Raw genomic sequence first — 23,452 nt, 5'->3', positions numbered from 1 at the left:
AAAGTTAATAAAACAGCTTCCACCACAGTTTGAGGAATGTTTATCAGTGGTAAGCACACTGCCCTGGAAGCATATGGTGTGGTTTCTCTGCTTGGGGTGCACAAGAGGTGAACTTCAGGAAAAGTCGTATGATCATAGGAGACCTACCAGATGGTTGAGCATGTGAGTTTCTACCAGTAAGTCTTCACTCAATATTGGCCTGTTTAACAAATAAAATTGTATAAAAATTACTTGTTTTGTTATTTTTTATTTTGCTTTATTTTCAAAACTTTTAGTTTGAAATCAGCTAAATGAAAAGAAAAAAAAAACTTGCTTTGGCCTGCAAATAAATTACTCCTGGTATATGGCACAGCATCTAGCAAAAAGCATTTCAGACCACTTGAGCAATTTCGCACTTTGTCTTGTTACAGCCACTAATTTCAATGTGTTATATTTTGATTTTGTGTAATAGATCAACACAAAGGAGTGGATCATCTCAAGTGTAAAGAAAATCAGCCCCAGGGAAAACGCCTTTTGCCAAACTGCAAACTGAACTTCTTACTGTATGTCTGTCTTTCAACAATAAAATCCTATGATTACCCAAATGTTGTCGAATCTGCACAGTACAGACAGGCTGTAGTGTTTGATCAAATTTGTATTATATCCACTAAACTTTCCCAGCGTCATTAGCCCTTATTTAAAAATCTATAAATCACATATACAGTAAATGTCCCTTGTAAACTCATCATGTATGCACCAAAACTCACAGCCTCTGTCAACAAGACCCCCAGCACTCTTCGTTTTTACGAGCCCCCTACCCAGTAGGCCTCGTTAAGTTCTCCTCTGAACAAATTAGAAGGTGTTCCACATGTCAGAGGTCAGTCCTCTTCTCTGAAGGCAGAGAGATTCACAACACATGTTCGCATAGTTTGTAATCCCCAAAAGGTGTTAACTCGAAGTTCAGTGGCTCATTGAAAACCCGCGGCCGCTACCGCAGCCCATTTTGAGGCACAGACTTACGGGGCGGTTCCACGGTTTAATCAAAAAAATGTTCTGAAACACATTGCCGTTTTTACTGGATATAGATTAAAGAGTGTTTGGTTTTCTGGAGGCATGCAACAGAGGGGTGGTTGGGAATACAATGCTTGGACCAGAAGATGAAACCGTTCTCTCAGAGTGGTGTACCGCCACATGCTACTGGCTGATATTTTATACAATATTTTTAGATCAGAGGCAGGACACATGCTGCTTTGAGCTACGCGGTATTAAAATCCCTGCCTGTACATGAGAGTTTCATCAGATGCAGTCTTGTAGAAAAAGATTAATATCCCGCAGATTCGACAGTAGAACAGCCAGCTGATATGTCGTGATTTAAAATCTGCTGCTTCCAAGGTTTTCCAGTATGAATCAAATCAAAGCTCAAACATCTGCAGCCTCACAGAGGAGCTTATTAGTGAAATAAGATCAGAGAGCCCATCTGACAGGATTCATATAACACCTCCTGGAACAAATACACTTGTTTATTTTGGTCCTTGCCCCGTGATTTCTCGAGTTTAAGTGTAAATTACATGTCGCCGCCATTAAATATTAAACCCAGTGGAGCGTTAATATTTAATGGCTTCGCTTCTTACGCAACGCAGGCCGGAGGAGCTGGTCCAAAGAGGCCTTCCTTTGCATTAGGCTCGTCTTGAGGTTAGAGACTGCGGCCACCATGCCCACCCACTTCTTTTCAGCTGGCTGATAGATGATTGCAGGAAGTTCGTAAAAGAAGATCCCAGCCCCTCGCCAGAATAGCTTGGGGAGGGAAAAGGGGGCTGCCTACTGAGTGGGTGTAAGTGCTTCTGCAACCACAGCTAAGTGTGTTCTGTGGAGATGAGGAGCTGTGGGCATGGTTGGTATAATGATTGCTGCACAGAATGGTGTGGGTGTGTGTGTGTGTGTAGATAAACTCATAGAGAGAGGAGGTAACCCACATGGCCTCCAAAAGCCTGTTAGCTGCTCCCTCTGCCTCCAAAGTGGTGTGTTTGGGGTGGCTATGGCATCTGAACAAGATACCGCTTCAAAGGTTTATTCAACAAATAGACAGCCATAATTACTGTGATGATAAAAGCTAAAAACCACTGATAGCATTTAATAGTGAACTTCTTTGACACAGCTACAGAGACTGTAAGGTCAATGAAACTGTGGAATTTTTCAGCTAAAGAAAGTATATCTGAGTTGCCTTTTCAAAGAGTAACCTTACTTAAGTTTCTCTTTACTACAGAACGCTGTATTTTAGTGCAGGGAGCAATAAAAGCACAGTTCAACAGTCTCTTTCCTGTTCTCTTAGCCGCTCCTGGCAGTAATCAATACAGCTTAATAATAACCTATAATCAGTCTCGTCAATTTGAGAGTGATGGTGACTGATAGACCGTTGCTGTGCGTCTCCTGCTGACACTAATGCACTGACTGTCTGTGAACAACTGTTTATTACTCAGTAAGGATACTTGGAGATAGCGTGATCAATAATAAATGGGGCTTTCTTAACTCCTGAATGCATGAAGGCGGCAGCAAAATTACATGTAAACTGCAGTGTGTAGAGCTTTACAACACAACAACTGCTTCCATCTGGTGTTTCATTTGCCTTTTCATTGTGTTCCTTACAGTTAGTTAGGGAACAAAGGGATCATGGATGTGTAGGGATCTAAGGAAGAGTGAAAGAAAAAAAAAGGAAAAATACATTAATATCTAAACATGTAAACATTAGAACTTAAGCAAATTCAAGACTACAACCAAGAACAAATGAATACTTTGAAAACAAATGACAGAACACATATGGAACATATAACTAAACGCAGGACGTTCCGGGGGAGGTGGGGGACATTGAGTCTGAGTGGACCATGTTCCGTACCTCCATTGCCGAGGCGGCCTATCGGAGCTGGGGCCGCAAGGTCGTTGGTGCCTGTCGCGGCGGCAACCCTCGAACCCGTTGGTGGACACCTTCGGTGAGGGATGCTGTCAAGCTGAAGAAGGAGTCCTACCGGGCCTTTTTGGCCTGTGGGACTCCAGAAGCAGCTGATAGGTACCGGCGGGCGAAACGGCATGCGGCTCGGGTTGTCGCTGAGGCAAAAACTCGGGCGTGGGAGGAGTTTGGAGAGGCCATGGAGACAGACTTCCGTACGGCTTCGAGGCGATTCTGGTCCACCATCCGGCGTTGCCTCAAGTGGAGGAGTTTAAGTATCTGGGGATCTTGTTCACGAATGAGGGAAGAAGGGAACGGGAGATCGACAGGCGGATTGGGGCAGCGTCTACTGTGAAGCGGGCGCTGTACCGGTCCGTCGTGGTGAAGAGAGAGCTGAGCCAAAAAGTGAAGCTCTCGATTTACCGGTCGATCTACGTTCCCACCCTCATCTATGGTCATGAGCTTTGGGTCATGACCGAAAGAACGAGATCACGGGTACAAGCGGCCGAAATGAGTTTCCTCCGCAGGGTGGCTGGGCTCTCCCTTAGAGATAGGGTGAGAAGCTCGGTCATCCGGGAGGGACTCAGAGTAGAGCCGCTGCTCCTCCACGTCGAGAGGAGCCAGTTGAGGTGGCTCGGGCATCTGGTAAGGATGCCTCCTGGACGCCTCCCTGGTGAGGTGTTCCGGGCACGTCCCACCGGGAGGAGGCCTCGGGGAAGACCCAGGACACGCTGGAGGGATTACGTCTCTCGGCTGGCCTGGGAACGCCTTGGGATTCCCCCGGAGGAGCTGGAAGAAGTGGCTGGGGAGAGGGAAGTCTGGGCCTCCCTTCTGAAGCTGCTGCCCCCGCGACCCGACCCCGGATAAGCGGAAGAAAATGGATGGATGGATGGACATATGGAACAAGAATCTTACGACAATGACCCTAAATGCACTCAAAGTTAGAGGAAAATGGTTTAGATCAAGGCAAGGTGCAGTACCTGGGATGATGAGTTTAAAGAGCGTTTAGGGAAGCAGACATTAGATGCTGTAGAGCTGTAGTTTTTCTGTATGAGCTGAGGTGACCCCCCTCTCAATAGAGGACCATTTTACATGTTCAGAGGACTTTGATTCTGGTTGCTGAATGGTCCTTTTCAGCTGACACTCTCGCTTTTAAGCAGCAACAGCGACAGATGTATAAAAGCAGCTCTTCAGGCCTCAGAAAATATTTTGGGAAACCAAAATAGCCTGGCACTTATGAGAGAAGGAGAAGGACACTTCTCCTTCTCCATTCCAGTTACCCCCCACCCCCCAATGTAACTGGAATGGCGACAGGCTGTATATCTGCCTGTTGAAATCTCGTTGGAAGAAGAAAATGTTTATTTTTTTTCTTCTTGGCCACAACTTAGAAACCCAAGGAATCTGCTGTCCTCCTCTCCCCACACTCTGATGGCTCAGTGTTGGTGTTTCAGTCGTCGGGGCGGGATTTGGGAAGGGGGGGAGGGGGGAAGGGGACTGACTGACTCTAAAAGTGGCTGAGGTTTTCCTATGGTCCTGTTTGAACACAGCAAGACCATCCTGTGCAGAGCCCAGCCCAACACCAAGCGAATCCCGCTCAGAGAGAGAGGAGACGCCCTATAGTCTGACCGTCTCTGTCAAAATATTTGTTTCACATACATGGTCACTGTGCGTGCCTGCGTGCGTGTGTGTGCGCGTGTGCGTGTGTGTGTGTGTGTGTGTGTGTGTGTGTGTGTGTGTGTGTGTGTGTGTGTGTGTGCGTGTGCGTGTGTGTGTTGAATAGGATGATCAGCGGTGCTCCATGTGTGGGCACAGCTCTGGCAGTCTTTGCCACACACACATTCACTCCTCTCACCTTCGCAGGACGAGAGCACGTCCGTCCCTGTCCACACACACATTAGCGCCCTGGTCAGACCACCCAGGCATGAGGAGAACCATGAGAAGGCCACTTTATGCTCCCAGACAGCCCAGTACAACCACAGTGGCGCCCCTCTAACACCCATCCAGCCACCATTACCCACAAAGCTTGGTGTGTCTGCCAGCGCACGGGCGCGTGCTTCATCCCTCCGCGTTGACAAATGTGTGTGGATGGATTAGTGACTCTTCTCTTTATATTCTGCTAACCACAGGCTCCAACACATTTAACTTGCCTAATTTAGTCAAATGACTCCAGTTCCGCATCAGACGTTTCACATTTGCTGCTTCCTTCAAGTTAGCTTCGCGTCCGGCCTCGGCCAGTCCTCCACGGCTTCCATGGAGTGTTGACAGAAGCAGAATAGCAGGCTATTGGCGAGAGAGCTAACATTTATATACGGTGTTTGCGGCTACCTTGGTTTGGTTGGAAATCATAATGCAACCACGTCTGCTTTGTTCTATCTCTCCTGCAGTCCATCAGCCAACCAAGATGGAAATTGTCAGGGACAAATTAGCCTCATGTGTTGAATAATGGTTAGACAATTGACTGAGCGCAGCTTGGCTTGTTTTCTATCAGACTTAGAGTTTAATTGAGCTTGTGTTCCTGCCTATCGTGCCATAAAGCTGCAGTGTCATTGTCCCTGTGCGTGCAGTGCCAGCACATTTGCCATTTGTTTGTGTTCAGTTTCAATTCTTCGTCTGCGATTGAAAAAAAAAAAAGAAAAATTCCCCCGACATCTTCTTTGATTGCAGTGACATTCCTGGTGTGGGGGGAGGAGACGGGAGGGAAGTGCACCAACAAATCTGGAGAAGCATGAGTCACTTTCTGTGATGCTCTTCCAACCAAACCTCCCACTGCGTCACGCACACCATGGCAGTCTTTGATTGATGACTGCTGCTATTGTCAGACCACCTTCCTATGATCTTTTAATAAAGTTTGTTTTTAAACCAAGAGAGAGCTGGTTAGACGTGTTGTGTTGAGGGAATTACAAGCACCACATACTAATAAGCTGAATGTGTAAAACCTGTAGCCTTTTAAAACGTTGAGCAAAACATTTTGATCCTCTATCTTCTTTCCCACTTTAGAGCTTATGTAATCTTTGAAAGAGCACTAAAAAAAAAAAAACAACCTTTTCAAAAGTACTCCAGACTTTTTCTAATGACTTTGGCAGTTTTTTTTAAACCATCTAATGAAGAGAATCCAAATACAAATTGAAAGCTGCCATATAGTTTTTTGACTGCAAGCAAAGTTTTTAACTAACAGATCTTAAAGAATGACTTCACTGCTGCTAAAATACAATTTCATGTTTATCAAACAATGCTGTTTTCAATGTTTCCCTTTGTTTCCTGTGGAAAAAAGGGTCCAATCAAAGTTTATAACTTAAGTTTAAAGGATTTTGTCTACCACCAAATCGATTAATGGGTAAAACATAAGTGTCTTCGCATACAAACAAACATGTTAAGGAGATGTAAATATGCTGGTCGAAAACCAGTTAGAGGCTGAAAAAGACATCCAGGCTTTTTTTTTTTTTTTTTTTTTTTTTTTTTTTTATATTGCAACTGGCTCAGTCAAAATCCAGAGCCAAATCCATTGGAAACCTGCTGCCAGACTTAAAATACTTTAAATGTTCACTGGCACTTGCTGCTTACTCTGACAGTTTGGGCTGTTTTTCAAAAACCTGCAGAGCATTTGGTTTTGATGTTGCATTTAAGAAATACACCAAGATACTATAACTGTATTTAAAAATGTGGGAGAATAATCCTTCTTCCTTTAATTTCCAGACATCTTTTAGACATATCTTTACTGTGCTATTACCAACTGATTTTTGGTTCAAAATCTCTTTTACTAACTTAAAGAACGTTTCATATGCTGTGTTTAAAATTGGTTAGCAGTGGGGAAATAGAGAGGAATTGGTAAGGAAAATAGGAAATATAAACTGTTGCCACGACTCACCATTAGGATGATGAAACCACCAGTGTGAGCCGCCCATTAAGGGACAGAGCCCTCTATTTATTTCCCCTTCCTGCCCTCCGATTGGCTGGCCGAGGTGTTGCGGCCAGCGAGCGGAGAGCTTCCCCTCCAGAGCCCGATGACAGATCTAAAGGATAGCTCGCTATCCCCCTTGTTACGAATAACTTCCTTTGACATGCTTGGGCACGCTGACAATGTTTTGAGTGAAAACAGCTTTCAGGGTTGGATGGGATACAAGCTTTCAACCCGTGGGGTGGGCTACTTCTTCAACTGCTGCTGCTTTTATTCCTATAAAGAAAGAGAACAAGAGGGACCAGAATGACACAGGCAGACCCCCATATAAGACTGGGATTACAGATTGACAGAGAAGAATCATGAACAAAAGCAGCCTGAAGTGGCTTTTCACTGTGACGCAGGCCTGTGTGTTTTGAAAGACATCCAGCAGAAGGGAGGAGACCAGCTGGAGAGCAGAGGTGTGTCATTGTTGACACAGACGAAGAAGAATGCCTGGACAGTCTCCCTCTTTTTCTGTGACTGGATCCACGCTCTGTGGTCTGGACTGTGTGTTCGGAGGCCGCTTCAGCTCCTTGCATGTGATCCGTGTCACAGGCTCAGACAAGCTTTGTGTCTGCTCTCTGTTGTCCAGGTCTGAAATCATTAAGCAGAACATGTCATGTTGCTGTGCTCAAGTCACAAATCTCACTGTTGGCATGGAAGCTTTGCTGGTGTTTGCTCATTTTTAACTTTTCCCTGAATCACTTTTTAGAGCTGCTGTCCAGGCAGAGCTTTGCAGCTCTTATTGTTTCTGCCAAGCCCATCTGACTTTCATTTTCTTCCAAATAATAGAAATGCAGAATGCATAATTATTACTTTCTTTCTATATTTCATCCCCTTTTTACAGCTTATTTTTGCTTCAAAAAGTTACAGTTCACTGGCTTTAAAGAAACTAAAAAGTAACTGGGAGAACTGTGTGTGGGGCTGAGGGTGACTTCAGCTGTTAACCACTCATAAAAAAAAATTTAATAAAAAAAAACGCCTTTGCATCCTGTAAAGCATTGCAAAGTAAAACTGGTATTAAGCCTAAGCAATAAATACGGCTGAACAATTCCTTTTGGCACAATAAGTCAAGCCAATAAATGATTAAGAACATTTCACTCTGGCTTTACATAAGTATGACATCAGTTACTTGTAGCTTAGTCTGCAACACTGACCCATCATAATCCCTAGGCCAAGCTACCTTTCACACTGAATATTTTTTCCTGCTTCGGTACATCTGCTTTAAACTGGACATGGTAACATTTGTATAAGCTCAGCTGGAGCAGGAACATATGTAAAGCAAATAGGATAACGGTTCCCGACCCCCCGGATTGACAACGACTTTATTAACACTTGCATTGAGAACACAAATAATTCACAGTCTGATGTGAGATCTTTATAGTGGTTCTGAGATTTCAACTACAGCTACAAAGGTGCACCTCTGTAAATAAGAGGGTTTTACACAGATGATGTTTTATGCATCATCTGTGGGTGTACTTACCAGCCTTTAGAACTGCATATAAAAACAACAAACCTTTCTAGCCGTTGTCTTTGCAACTTTATCAGTTTCCTACATGGTTGTGTTCACAGTATAGTTTTAGTTACTTGAGATTTGTGAACATCTGAATGGCTCTTTTGAGTACCTGGGATCCTGATGACGGGTGCATGTCAAGCTGATAATACATTGGTCAGTGAACAACGACTCAAAGGGAAAGAGTTGAAAAAACTCTTTTTGCAATGACGTTTCACCAGGTTTTGCATCCTACATAAAATATAAATGATCTCAAGCAAATCTCTCCACATCGTTCTTAAAAACAAACACCAACATTGTTTTTTCATCTGCTCGTCACTTGCAGTTTTTTTTTAAGCTGGGTTTTGATGCCATCCCAAATATTACTGTCTGCATGGATGATCAGCATTGTCATAAATTTTATTCCAGGCTGCCAGCACAGCATTTTCATCAGGTTTCGCCCTAGGCTTTAACTAGACCATCCCAACATATCAGTTTATCTCTGTCTTATCTTTGCTGTTGTTGATTAGCTCTGGTGTTTGGGATCTGTTTCAAAACCTGTCTGGGCTGAGCTTCAGCTGTCAGTCAGTCACGGCTGACTAAGCAACTCTAAGCTTCCCAGGTTGCAGTGCTAGTTGATACGCTATTGGCTGGCGTTTGCAAAGCATTCATTTGCCTTAGTGCTGCTTGGCTGGACCCCCAAGAGTGTAGATAAGGAAAATAATGTGAGCATTATTTTTCTGCTGTAGTGTCAAGGCAGTTTACCGTGTGTGTTCATGCATATTAAGCTATGTTTGGTGTTTGAACTATCAACATAGGCCATTTCAGAGGAGGTTTCAAGTATTTGCAGATTTCAGTTCCTCATCCACTCTCCATGCAATGCTGTAAATACATTTCTTTGTATAAATTGTTCTCTTGCCTACGTATTGGATCTTTTTTTAAAAAAAAAAAAAAGACGAATAACCAACAATGAACGATTTGAGTTAATTAATTTTCTCCTCATCTATTTTGCACTTTTACGTTCACTTTTCATCAGCTGCCCTTTGGGATGAGTCCTCCTGATCAGGCCCCTTTGGAGCGTAGTTATGTTCCCCTCAATTGCCTAATCAGAGGAGATGGTAAAATCAATGCCTTGGATGGATCCTAACAGGAATCTGAAATGAACACCCGCACATAGGATCAATGCGACTCTTGATTCATGCGTTTCTGCATGCAGGCGTGAAACGCTGGAGAGGTTCGACCTTCGCCAGGTCGGCAGCGCCTGCCGCTGGGGCTGGATTGGATCACTTTTGGGAAATGATGAGGCGGGGGGCGGGGAGGGTGTTAATTAGAGGTCGCAGACTCACAGAAGGATTCGACAGAAATCAGGGCTTAATTTTTACACCATTCTATTCATTGTATGAAAAGAAAACTGATCTTGTGAGATCAATCGCGGCCGGCATGAAGAACGTGTGAGGTAAAGTGAAGGAGCATTGATTTAGTTCACTGCAATTATACTGGAAACCAGAGGCAATAAAAAACATCTTGATGGAGCCGACGGAGGGGGATGAATCCCTGCGATCTGAGAGATAAGATAAGCAAAAGACTGAAACAAAACCACATGGGTGAGGAGGGAGGAAGAGTGGCTTGTCACTGTCTTTGCACCATATGGTCCCCATCACCTCTGCCTTAACTTCAGTGATGTCACTCTGGAAGGAAGATGGTACCAATTAGAAACAGATTGGAGACATCTCCTGAACAGACACATGTGGGCTCACTTCCAGGCCTCCGTATCGGTAGTTTATTAAAATCAGTGGGTCATAAACTTATAAGGTCACCACCTTTGACCAACGGGGTCAAGTGTGTTTATAATAATTCACTAAACACTGATGTTGTTGTGGCTTATGGTGTCGTGACTAGACTTTGTAGGTTTGTGGTTGGGCAAACCGATCAGATTTTTAAAGCTTTTCTGTTCCGCCAGGAGCAAGACGAGCAGCGCTGGCTCTCCTTTTATTTCTTTATCAGGACCGGAGACGGCTCAGGCACTTTCCCAGAATCTGTCAGGACTGGGCGAGCGCAACGCTTCATCCATCACAGGAGCCGGCTCCACGGGCTTTTCATTTTACCAAGGGGGAGGCCAACTTCTGAGGCCAGGCCCATTAAGTCTTCACATTCGTGTCCCAGCGCCTGTCATTTGGCTCGCATCAACAAAAACACTCTTTCATTTTCGCTGTTTCTCATTTTTCCTCTCTTTTCAATTTATCTTTATTTCTGAGGGGGGGGGGGATTCCAGATTCCCCCCTCCCCCTCGCTCCCTCTGCCCTCTGTCGCTCCATCACTTTTCTAACATCTAATGAGGAGAGAGTTTGTTTTGAAAATAGTGACGTGATGTTGAGGTCGAAGCTGCAAATGAAGTACACATTTTGAGGATAGGTAAGGGCTGTGATGCGAGTTCCCAATAAACCAGCATGTTGCCCTTTGAAGGCCAAATATCAGATTTTAGAGCCATGAAACCTGTAAATATTGAAAGTAGAAAACAAAAATAAATTATAATTGCCCTTTCTGTTGTTTTTCAAAGCAGATGAGGAATTTTAAATACACCTTCAAATAAGCCTTTGTTAACCATACCTTATAAAAAAAACAGGATATGAATGCCATATTAGGATAATGACTTGTCACTTGGATCAGCAGTGTCCAATAGACTTGTTGAAGAGAGAAAACAAGCTGTTTCCTTAACATAAAAGAGTTAATAGAAATATTAATTATTAATACCTCAGAAAAAGCACTGAGCATTTTTGCTTCTAAGATAATGTAAACAGAAAACATAGGTAAACTGTGGATAAAGTATAAACCATATATTCACAGCAGTTTTATCCTCTGTCTGTCTGAAATGTCTGCTTTCGCTTAGCTTAACTCTCTTTTTTTTCCATTTTATTTTTATTTTCTCTGTGCCAAATGAAGGAGAAAGGGTTTGCCAACAGCTGCAGTTTGATTGTACTTTAGTATTTTTACTTACCTTTCATCCATCACATGTGTAGCATTAGCTTGAAGTGAGTTCTTGGGGCAAACAACATATTATTGTTGGGGAAACAAACTGCAGATGGACTTTTAGAGTTTGTGACATGATACGTGTCCTTGGAATGATGATTTGACAGCTCTATTCCTTTAGTGTAGTTAAATCCTCATGACTAAAAGTCAGACTCATTATACAGATAAAAGCAAGACTTGCACAACAACTGCATGGCTTGTTAAATTGAACTAAGGTCATTGGGAGGAAAGTTCTGATTCATGTTTGTGCGCATTATCATAGCAATGCTGCTTAAAACCAACAATCATTTGCCAATGAGCACATTTACAGACTCTCCTTTTATTTTTTTATCAGGACTGGGCTCACAACAAAGCACTTTTAAATATCTCCGTAGGGTGCTGGTTTGAGGGGTCTCTAATCTATTGCTATCGGGAAACATTTCTCCCAACTTTCTCCCCACCACCTCAAAAATCCCAATGTAGATTTTCGCTTAATGAACTGAAATATAAGCTGGGAACTTTGCAATAGCTACGTTCCTTTCAGGTTGACATTGAGTTCTTCAATAAAACAGAAGATCAGTGTTCAAATTATATAAAGTTACCTCTTTGACAACTTTCCTTTTTCTTTTCTTGCTTCCTGAAAGATCCTGACATTTTTTAAAAAGAAAATATCTGGATTTACTAAATTGTCAATAGAACTATTAAAAACCATTTCACTGTGTGCCTCTCGGAATAGACCAAACCCAAGCCTGACACCGATGACAGTAAGATTATTCCTTGGAAAGGACCTGATACCTCAACTACTTTTTCCTCTTCATCTTTGGCAGCTTTTTCAAAATTGCTTCTAGTGTCATGGCCAGTCATTCCACATTTTTCCCTAAAGGAATCTGATGACTCAAAGCAATTTAGTCCTCATTTTGTCTCTGTTGGAAATTGCAGTCAGGCCATAAATTTTGTATGATAGCTTGAGAACATTTGCTTTAAAAGGCGACACAGCATTGCCTCTGAACAACACACACTTAATGTTGAGATTAAGAAAATTTCCAGGACTAAAACCAAACACCCAAGAATGGGTTTCTTTTGGGATGCAGCTGTTTCTAGTTGTTTCTGTGACTCTTCCTGCCCTGAGTTTTATTTTCATTGGGAAAGAACAAATACTTTTGATCCCAGCGTACTTTGCTTGGGATCAAAAAAATTTTTTACCTCTAAAACACTGAATCTGAACCGTTAAGAGTTTGTATGAGGTTGTCTGTCATAGAATATATCAATAAAAACAAGTAGCCCAGAAACACTTTTCATAAAACACTTTCAAGTCAACCCTAACGTAGCTCCCGCCCATTCAAGAGTCAATAAAACAGAACCAATGTGTGGAAAATGAAATCTTGCATTTATATTTCATCATCTTGCATCCAGTTTTTTTTAAAGAGGATATTTCAAGCCTCCATTTTTTTTATCAGCTCTTTATTTTGTACTAAGACCTAGATGGATTAAAATAGATGTATGAAATGTATCACTCTCTGTGCAATTTCTCTCTATATATTAACTGAGATATTAACAGAAATAAATGAACTTTTTGGTCATATTTTTATTATTGAGAAGGGGCTGTTTTATATTGTAGACCAATAAGTTCAGTTTCTATCTTATTTGCTACTTTGTATTGGATGATCACATTCAATCCCAATAAAATGTATCTAAGTTTCTGACAAAATGCAAACAAAGGGACTTATAAAATGCTTACAAAGTCTAAGGGGTACGAGTAATTTTGTAAGACATGGTATCTTAATTAAGTAAACTGAATGGTTAAACATCAAAGCATCACGGCTGGTTTAAAAGCACGTCTGCATAGAAATTAAACCCCCTCCAGCTTATTATTGCAAAACACCTTATAAACTGTGGTTAATCTGTAGTATTTCTGTTGTATGTGATCTGATTCCACCCACAGCTCCCAGTTAATTAGACATGATCGTACACGACCGGGGTTGGGTTTTACTCTTTTCTCATTTACATGTCGCCCTTGTGGCTGTGCCAAGCAGACGTTCTTGGCTCTGCACATCAATCTGCCAGTAAAGCGGCACTCAAAGTAAACATGCTGAGCATTCTTGCAAGTTGTGCTGCAGTGCGTGGTGTTCTCACACGTTTCTTTGTGTTTTTTGTAGTAGTGGTTGAGTCATGAATTGCCCCATGCCCTGTGAAGTCCCAGAGTACTCGAGGATCAGCGCTCAGCAGGCGGTTTATTTCCGCTCTTTTTGCAGTTAGGCAGTAGGAGCCGACAAGCTTTCTTCAGCAGCCTCATTGCCGCCTCTGACTCGTTCTTGTCTCTTATCCTTCTCCACCAGTCGTACCTCCATCCAGGAAGGAAGCAGTTGTTGCTAAACGGTCTGCTGCCCTGTTTCATTATCTGAAAGCCAGCCACAGAGGCAGTAGGGGGGAGTTGTCGGTGGCTTTATCTCCACCTCAGTGTTTTCTTGGAATAAAGCAAACTTTTAGTGCTTTAACTTTTGAAACTTCTTATTTACGTTCTGCATTGTGGCTAATTCTTTCTCCTCTGTTTCCCTTTGAGCTTTTTAAGGTGTTTACATAAAGAGCATATTGAATTTGTTACAGGGCCCCATGTCTCATTTCCACTTGGCTCTGGAAAAATAAAAGAATAGGACCCCAGATTAAAACATATTTTTTAAATTATATGATAATTAAACCAATTACAATCTGTTTATGGGCCCGTGCCTGGGTTATGGCCACTTTGGGCATGCCATTGAACAATGTGGATCTTGTTTGGCTGCCGTTTGAAGCGGTTTGGCTGTTTTAAAGGATCTCGCTTAACTGCAGCTCCCAGGTCGTGGGTTTTTGAAGCCGTAGTGCATGCTCAGCCGCACTGGGCTCCTGGGATCCCAAGGGAAGCATCATCATATTCGACTGAAAATCAAAAACCCACTGCTTTATATTTTGTCAACCATATCATACATCCAATCTTAAGTATACCAGATCATGAAGCAAATTTTAACGCCAGGCAAATGTAACCTGAAGTGAATACAACTGTTTTAATATGAGAATTTTGTTTATTTGTTAAGTCACCCTCAGCTGAGTTCAAGCCATTCTCAGTCCTCCTTATCACCATACCTACAAAATAAGAAAATGTCTTATCTGGCAACATGAAGTAGGCTAAATGTTATGCCCCAATCCAAAGGAAATGAAGAAGAAATAATGAACAAATGAGTCTGGAAAGGGTTGCAAACCTATTCTGCCAAAACTACTTCATCAGCAACTTATCCGAAAGGTCACAAATGGACACCCAAGATGGGAAGCATTGTGAAGCAATGACATGACTTAAAGGATATACTCATCAATGCTTCAGTCTGGTTGCAATTCTGCAAACAAGATTTGGCCAAAATTGCTCCGCAGCGACATAAAAGACACATTTTCGATTATCACAAATACTTGGTGGCAGTTGTTGCCACCAGTTATTAGGTTTAATAGGTAAATACCTTTTCATAAAAGTTTGTTTGGATTTTTTTTTTATCAAAGGATGAACTCATTATTTGAAAACTGTATTTACCCAGGTTAAAAAAAAGGAACATTTCACTGTTTTATGATAGACCTTCCACCGACTCAAAATGTATTTTATTTTACATATAAGAACTGTACCGAAATTCTTTTTGTCTTTATTTGCATTTAAAAAGTTGACTTTTATTTCAAAAACTTCCTCTCTCTCTCTCACCGTGTTGCTCCTTGGAATGAGCAAAGTCGACAAGAAAGCTCCACATCAGAGCCTCTCCTCTCATTCGTTTCAGAGAAGGCTTTCACAAACCGCTGGTAAAAATGTTTGTCTCAAGTTAATGGTTCTCTCCTCACACTTGAGACCAAACAGAACAAACAAAAAGCACTTATGTCAAACGGCACCCTTCATTACATAGGAAAGGGAATATTTTATTAACTCTAAATAAGCCCCACACCTATCGTAAACACCTATATTACTGTAATGCTATCATTAAATGAGCGAAGAGGAAGCCTTTCAGTCTGATAAACAGCAAACAGCTCTCCATTTGCCTCTGACTAAAATGATTTAATGGCCAGAATGAATCAGTGAAATTAAGCTGTTGATTCAGTTCCAACGTATAAGCGGCCTGACCTCAGCCAGCAGGAATTAGATGTATGTTCCTGTAACTTCAGTGGCTACAACTCGGGAATGTTTTGAAGTTTGGACAGCTATTTAAAGTCGAGTACCAGTAATAGGAAATGGACCTGTGTGGTGTACATTTGGAGGGGAAATATGTGTTTGAGGACCACATTTTACTACACAAAATGCTGTGTGTCCTTAACAACAGCATTTCATATCTTCGCCACCTTCAGAGCTCGTTTCTTGGGCAAAATCTTTTTGCTTCTTTTTTTAAGCCCTAAACCTTACTTAAAGCATGTGAGAGGAATATTTTGTGAACAATTGTCTTTTGTCAAAAAGGGAAAAGTTAGGTATCAGAAACAAAAGGTTATTTGGAGCTTAATATTCAACTAAAACCCTAGTTTTATGACTTTTCTTTATTTCTTCATCAGTAATTTGATGTGATGGACTTGATGAGAGAAAAAGACAAGAGGCATACTACAAAGATGTGTAAACAAATGGCTGGATGGCAAAAAAAAAAAAGAAAAAAATCGTATGTAGCTGAAAATCAGCTCAGGTAACCGGGCCCAAAATAAGCCTTTATTTTATTGATAATGAAAAGAACTTAATGGCATCAAAAATCAAAATAAGAAACTTGCATACTAAAACCTGAGGAAGAACTGAACAGGAACCAGGATGAGCAGAACAGTAGAATCCATTTAGCAAAGAAACAAAACTGAAGGATTAAATGCAGATAAAGAGTGATTCTGGGAGACAAGGATTCACTTAATCCAAAAAAAACTGAATACGCTGCAGTTAAGGAGTGAAACACATCAAGGCTTGGAAGGATAATAAATTATCATAGAATGATAATGACTAAAAAGTAAAAGAAATTGAGATGCAATGTAATAGAGTAACTCAAAGCCCATGGATCACAACTCCAAAATCATTGTAAGGACTTTTGATTGACACATTTTGTGGCCATCTCACCCAGAACCAGCTTGTGATAGAAAAAATGTGAGAGAAGCCAGTCTGTTTAATGAAGGTGCTCAGAGTTCATGGAGGGACTCAAACATTTCCACCACAATAAGGTAGCAAGTTTAAAAGAAGAAGAGTTTCCACCTTTTGTTTCGGGTTTAGTTAAAGCTAAAAATGACAAAATTTGATGTAAGTTCATAAACTATCAAACAAATTTGATTGTATTCTTTAGTTTAGCACTAAATAATAATTTTTTAAAAACTGATCAAAATTCATTTTAGGAATAAATCAGCATCAACCACAGTCTCAGCCCAAAGTTGTTACTTTTCATTTATCAGGCGTAAACTCATCAGGATAGTGTTAGAAATGGTTTCTCTCTTTGCCCGAAGCGCCTCTCTTTCTGCCTCATGACCCACAGCTCAAAGTTGTTTGTTTCTTATTCCCATCATTTATATTCTGACTGTGCTAAATACAGTATGTGCTCATCTGAAAGGCTTCCTTTCTGGTGGGTCAGGTGGCAACCCAGTGAACTTTTCCACCTAAACTCGACATTGGACGAATAAATGAACTCCTGGTCTTGTTTTATCACCATGAAGACTAGATCAACGTAAGCACAAACAGAAAATGCTTTATTTTAACTCCTTGGTTTGTAACTGCTAGTTTTAACACTCCCAGAGTTCCAGATTTGCACATTGTAACACCAAGGAAAAATTAAGTAAAATGGTTTTCCGTGCATCACGAGGCAAGGGGAACACTGATCCCCTAAGAGATTAACTTAATTTATGGTTGCACACGATTGACTAAAGTGAGAAACACATGGGGAAAAGGTCATACAATCAATATTTTTAAACATCTCAAACATTTCTGCTCATGCCTTTAGGGAAATTGTAAGAAAAGCTTTCTTTGAGTGATATGTAAGACATTCTTCAAATCAAAAACAGTATAAATCAAAAAATAATTAAACTGTGCACAAATGGTAGAAATAACTATTTACTCAAAGCATGATTTTCAGTGTGCGCAAGATTGTCTCAAACCAGACATGTATAAATTGAGATAATTGTTTAAATGTGCTGTTTTCCAACATTGAGGAAGGTTTTGGTTGTGTAATTACTTTCTTTTCCACTTCTTTGATCCATTATCCTTTTCATGTGTTACTAACTAGCACAATGGAATTATTTTTGTTTGTAGTTTTTATGGATTCTAAATTTTTTAAAATGTTAACATTTTAAAGTGACATTTTCTAAAAACACGAAACTACTTGAAACAGTGACTGTGACACTTTAACGATAAATAACTCGTTACAAGTTTTGTTTCTCATAAACATCAGGTTCCAATGCAGCTTGTTTACACTTACTGCTAGACATAGCCTCCTTGGTCTTTAAGGCAAAATTATTTATCTTAGTCTGATGATTGGTAAAATGCTTACCCTGTTTATGAACATGTTAGTTTTCACCACAATAAGTGAAAACATTGAACAGTGAATGGTTCTAAGCCATGTAGAGATTTAGAACCACTTTTGTTACTAAATAATTGTAATTAAAAGATAATTACATTGTCACCTCACTGCATTTTCAGAGCATAACACACTTTGTACCTTTTTTAGATGTCTGACTTCTTGTGAGTTGGGGTTAAAATCGTCATATCGCAAAATGGGACAATTATTTTAGCAACAGAACACAAGGCTTAACAATTACAAAGGTTTATCTTGCTATCACCATAAGCTCAGGATGGCAAGGGAGGTAAATTAAAAGATTACTGTTGTGGGCTGTTTCCTGGGAACTATGTTTGAGTGCATTGCATCATAGACTCATTAAAAATACATTTTGAATAAAGTTTTGACGGCCTTGGCAAGAAAGATGGGTCAAGACTAAGCCTTTAAGCTAGCTAATGATTCAAAACACATCACCAAATCAACATGGAAATGGTTCACCAGATACAAACTCAACCTTCTTTCATAGCCGTGTCAGCCCACAACCTAAATCCTAATGAAAACCTGTGACATGTTTGTTTTCTTTTCTATTGCCACGTCCAAGCGTGCCGCAGTAACTGTGGCGTTTTGTTTTGTGTAAGTGAAGACATTTCCAAATATTGTGGTAAGGAACATTTTAGAAATGAAAAAATACAAAGGTCATTTGAGAAATGTTCTTTTCACTGAAAATCAAGGCTAAAAACCCACATGTTTGGAGTTGCCTTTGATTCACAACTGGAACATTGATCAATGGATCTGATGTATATTTGCTCGATGATTGTGATGATGGCATTTGAGAAAATGTAATGTTTATTGCCTGTTTCATAATTGATTACTGTATTATGTTTTTATTGCATAAAGCACTTTGAACTGCTTTGTTGCTGAAATGTGCTACACAAATAAATTTGACTTGACTTTCTGCATGTGGAGTAGACCTATACGCCTCAAAGCTGACGTGTCCCTGCTAATCCATTGCAATTTGCATACACAAAAGAATTTTGTTTGGGTGACCCTGCCCATGAGAAGACTACATGCAGTTCAACTGGTTTGAACCATTTATAACAGCACTGCAAGGCATTGTGGCATAGATAGTTTCATGAGATACTGTTTACTCAAATGGAATCCTTTCCTTCACAGAATAAATGCAGGCTACATTTTGGTGCAGTTGTTTGCCCTGTTGCATTGCATCAAGAAGATCCAGAACAGAGTTGCATTTTCTTCCATTAGGTTCTCTCCAGGTACACTGGGTTCATCCCATGTGCCTGCAGGGTTCTTTGTCCTGTGATGATGTGTGATATTGTGTTACTGTAAAGGCAGTGGTGAATGAATTTATCTTAAGGTGTTTTGCATCTTTTTGCGGGGGCGCTACACGGTCCCTTCATGTGTTTCTCAAATGGAGTTTGAGGGGCGGTGGTTCATCTCGGCCCGATTTCAAGTTGATTTCTTATATGAGCCCAGATTTATTACATACTTTGTTTTATTAAGATGAAAATGTCTCTTTTCTGGATGTTCAATCTGTACATTTCACAACACAGACTTTTTTGTGTTATGTTTAATTTTGTTTTTAAAATGGTGCACAAGGGTACGTATTCACAGCACTTCACTTTTTCCACAATCTCTTATGTTGCAGGGGTGTCCGTCTCATTTTCATTTTGGGCCAAATCAACATAACATTCTGCCACTTGCAGCAGAATGTAATGAGAAAACTAACCATAGACAAGCGGTTAATTAATTAATGGCTTGTCTCTGTACTTCATGAGTATTTCTTAAGACTAAATAATAGTGTACATCTGTTCACATTGATGTAATTTGGCAGCAAATTGATAAATTGATTTGATTTGATTTGATTGATAAAATAATACTTAAGCACACAACTGTTATGTTGAAGGGTTTATTTATTTATGACCTCAGACTGGAACAATGGTTCATTTTTCACCAAGACAGCAACCTAAAGTGCATGGCCAAGATATCAAAGGCTTCAGAACCACTCTGTGGATGTACTGGAGTGGCCAAGCCAGAGTTCATACTTGAATCCGATTGAATATCTCTGACAAGATCTGAACATGGCTGCAGAGACATCTCCATAACTTGATGGAGCTGGTGGAGTGCTGCAAAAAAAAAAAAAAAATGGACCAAACTGCTTAAAGATTGGTGAGCTGAGCTTCTGGCATCATTTTCAAACAGACTTAAGGCTGTAATTGCTGCCAGAGGGTGGATCAACAAAATGTTAAGCAAAGAACGTGAATACTTACGTAAATGTGACTTCTTGATTTTCTATTTTTAATCAATTTTCAAAGTGCAGAAAATTTTTTTCCACATTGTCATAATGGGATATTTGTTTGTAGAACTTTGAGAAAAGAGATTAATTTAATGCAATTTGTAATAAGGCTGTGACATAACAAAATGTGGAAAAAGTGACGCTCTCTGAATACTTTCCGGATGCACTGCATGCTGCTTGTGTTTTGGAAAAAGGGAGTAACACAAAATTAAATGAGCACCGATGTACATGTATGACTTTTTTTTTTTGCGGATAAATACTACACAGCAAACTAAATCATGGCATTCCCTTCACATATCAACTGTATTATTTATGTATTCAGTTTTCTCATGCCTCCATAAATCTGTCCGCGGCCTCCAATATTCCTGCAGACACAGCGTCACTGTAGCAACACGCGGCATGGAAAGCCCTTGTTTAATTTTGAGCATCAAACAATCTGTTTCATGCCAACAAGGAACCTACATGCCTTTATGTGTGGCGGGCAGCACTCCTGAGCATGCATCCATGCCTCTGGTTAACCATTATCTTACATCAGGTTTAGCATGCAAGGCTGCATGCCAAATAAGGACTTACAGAGAGTTGTTGCTGTGGAGAGTATTTGTTTGTGAGGTAGGAGTGGGGGATGGGGGTTGTGTCGTCTCCGGTGGATTTGTTGCATTAGAAGTAGTATCGCTGTTTCTGCTCGAGGAGCGTATTTTTAACTGTCAGCACTAAATGCCCCATTCAGCCATAGCGTTGCTGCCCCCACCCACCTCCTAACCTCAACCAGAATACCTTTACTTCTGTGTACACAGCACCACAGGCACGCATGCCAGCTGTTGACACAAGCACACACACACTCAGACATTCACACATTCTTAAAATGCAAGTATCCAGCAGGCCTTGCACACACCAACAGATACATATCACATCTATATAAACTCAGTCTCCATGAAAACATATTCATATTTGCAAATGTAGTCACACAAACAGAGACTTCTCTTCACAGACGTTGGCATCGTGTGATTTTTTTTTTTTTTTTTGCCCGGGCCTGTCTCATCTGTTGGCAAGACGGAGACATGAAACGCAAAACAAACAGCGCCCACACATCGAGCAGCCGCCCGGCGATATGGCGCAGAGCAGAGAAACGCAGAGGCTGAGCAGCAGCCGAGGAATGTAGACGTATAACTTGTCTTTAAAAATAAATACCGCCGCAATTAAACACTCTCCTTCTCACCTTCTGTCTCGTAAGATTGCGGAGATAATGGGTGGCACGATGCGATGATATCTCTGAAAGCCAGCCCGAGAGCTATTAATCATTTTGGTGAGACAGCTTTACGACTTTTAATGAATTTCTCCCACGCCACATGCGAGATATTCCGTCTTAGCCGGAGGGGTGTTTTTGTCTCCAGGCTGAAAAAAGAAGTTATGCAAAGTCTGCAACAAGATTTTTGGAGACAGAGCTGTGTAACAGCAGACGGCATTGTTATTTTCCAATACATATGCTAACATTGCATCATTTTTCAGCCATCTCTGGATGCCTGTGAGTCTGCACGGTGCTAATGAATGAACGGAGGGGAGTTGTGGCTGAGCAGCTCTGTATTTTTAGGGCTGTGTGCCTGTGGTCTCTGTGGCCTGTCCCAACCAGAGGAGCCATGGGGGGATATTTTTGGCCACAGGCTGAGCGGAGTCCAGGCCCACACAGAATCGCTGACAGATTCAGGCGAGGAGGAAAGAGGGGATGTTTTCCTATTGGGAGGAAACCAGGCCTGATTATGAAACGGTTAAAGCGAAACCGAGAGCAAAGGCAGAGAATTGTTTGAATGTCTGCAGCAGAGGTGTGCAATTTTAAATCATGCTAATAAGTGTCCCTCAAATGTTTTTTTTAATTTTTTATCTTACCTCCCTTGCCAGCAGACAGATGAGGCATTGCACTGAGTTTGTAGAAAACAATACGTGATCTAATGAATCTTAATTTTATATGAAACATTAGATAAAAACCTGGGATTGTCCAGGTTTACGCTAGTTGGGGTTGTATGATGGTGTGGAAAACATTTTATTGGTATTTTTTGAATGCCTTGGTACCAATTGAGCATTGTTTAGCAACACAGCTTTCCTGAGTATCCCTTGTTTTGGATTGCTCTCCTGGAGGATTCTGCAAAGACGTTGAATTGATAAATTTGTCCAGTACAACATTGCAAGGAAGGGTTGATTCAAAGTGGACAACTCACTGTGATTGGCTGTCCCTCCTTACAGTAGGCATTCAAACTTGACTCATAGTATTTCTGCATAATTCAAAATAAACTGGATTTGGTTGTCATGCAGACTGTCTTGAGGTAAAATTCTGAACTTGCTCCATATAAATATGCTGAACTGAATTGAGCTGAGTTGATTTGTTTAAGGGGAGATTGTCAGCAACTGTTTGTGCAGCATTTGTTTGAATTTGTTTTTATGAATTACACAAATTGTCTTGTCTGACCAGCTTTTGACCAGTAAGACCAGTTCGCATTATAATTATTTCTATTTACCACGCTGCAGAGCCTTAAACCTCCTGTGAGGTTGTGACATCTGTCTAGGTAGGTAAAGGGATATTCCCTTTAATATTTTCACAAGATCTCACTTCAAAGACTCTGAATTACACTTTTAAAATTGACTGGTGATTCTTACCAGGTCAAACCATCTTTTCTCCACATGCAAAATAATGATAATTACAGTCGTTGCTTTCCAGTTCTGTGTTATTTTTTGTCCCTCTGTGGTTGGTTTAGTCCGTATTAATGATATTAAAGATAACCATAGTCATATTTGTATAACTCTCCAGATGCTATTTCAGTTGGCTCACTGATTGGAGCGATTTGCATGCTCCATGTAATGTGGATACAGCTCTCGGGCTATGATTCCCCATATTAATATTTAATTGCCATCAAAGTGTGTTTTCAAAGTATTGGGTGACGCTCCAGCCTCTCAGCCCAGTCACGACAGAGCAGCCTCCAGAGCGGAGAGTGGGCTAGCGTAGTGTGGTTCTAAAGGAGACGAGTTTTCGGTCATTTTATCCTCGTCCCCCCGTCTCCCCGCTCGCTGGCACCTGTAGCGCCTCTCCAGCAACAGTAAATCACGTGACCATTTCCTCGCGAAGAAATCCTAATCCGCGTGCCAGATCCGTCCGGACGCGAGCAGCTGCCTCGGCCCAAGACACGCTGAAACCCGAGGCCTCGGCATTAAGAATTAAAAACGGCAGAAAGTGGTCCCCGCGCGCGCCTTGTTTTGTCATCAGTGCTCCATTAGTGTCACTTTATTCCGCGCC

Source organism: Poecilia reticulata, chromosome 22 (genome assembly GCF_904066995.2).
Source record: "Poecilia reticulata chromosome 22, P_reticulata-male-v2, whole genome shotgun sequence".
Classification (NCBI taxonomy): domain Eukaryota; kingdom Metazoa; phylum Chordata; class Actinopteri; order Cyprinodontiformes; family Poeciliidae; genus Poecilia; species Poecilia reticulata.
Note: the sequence above shows the minus strand (reverse complement) of the source record.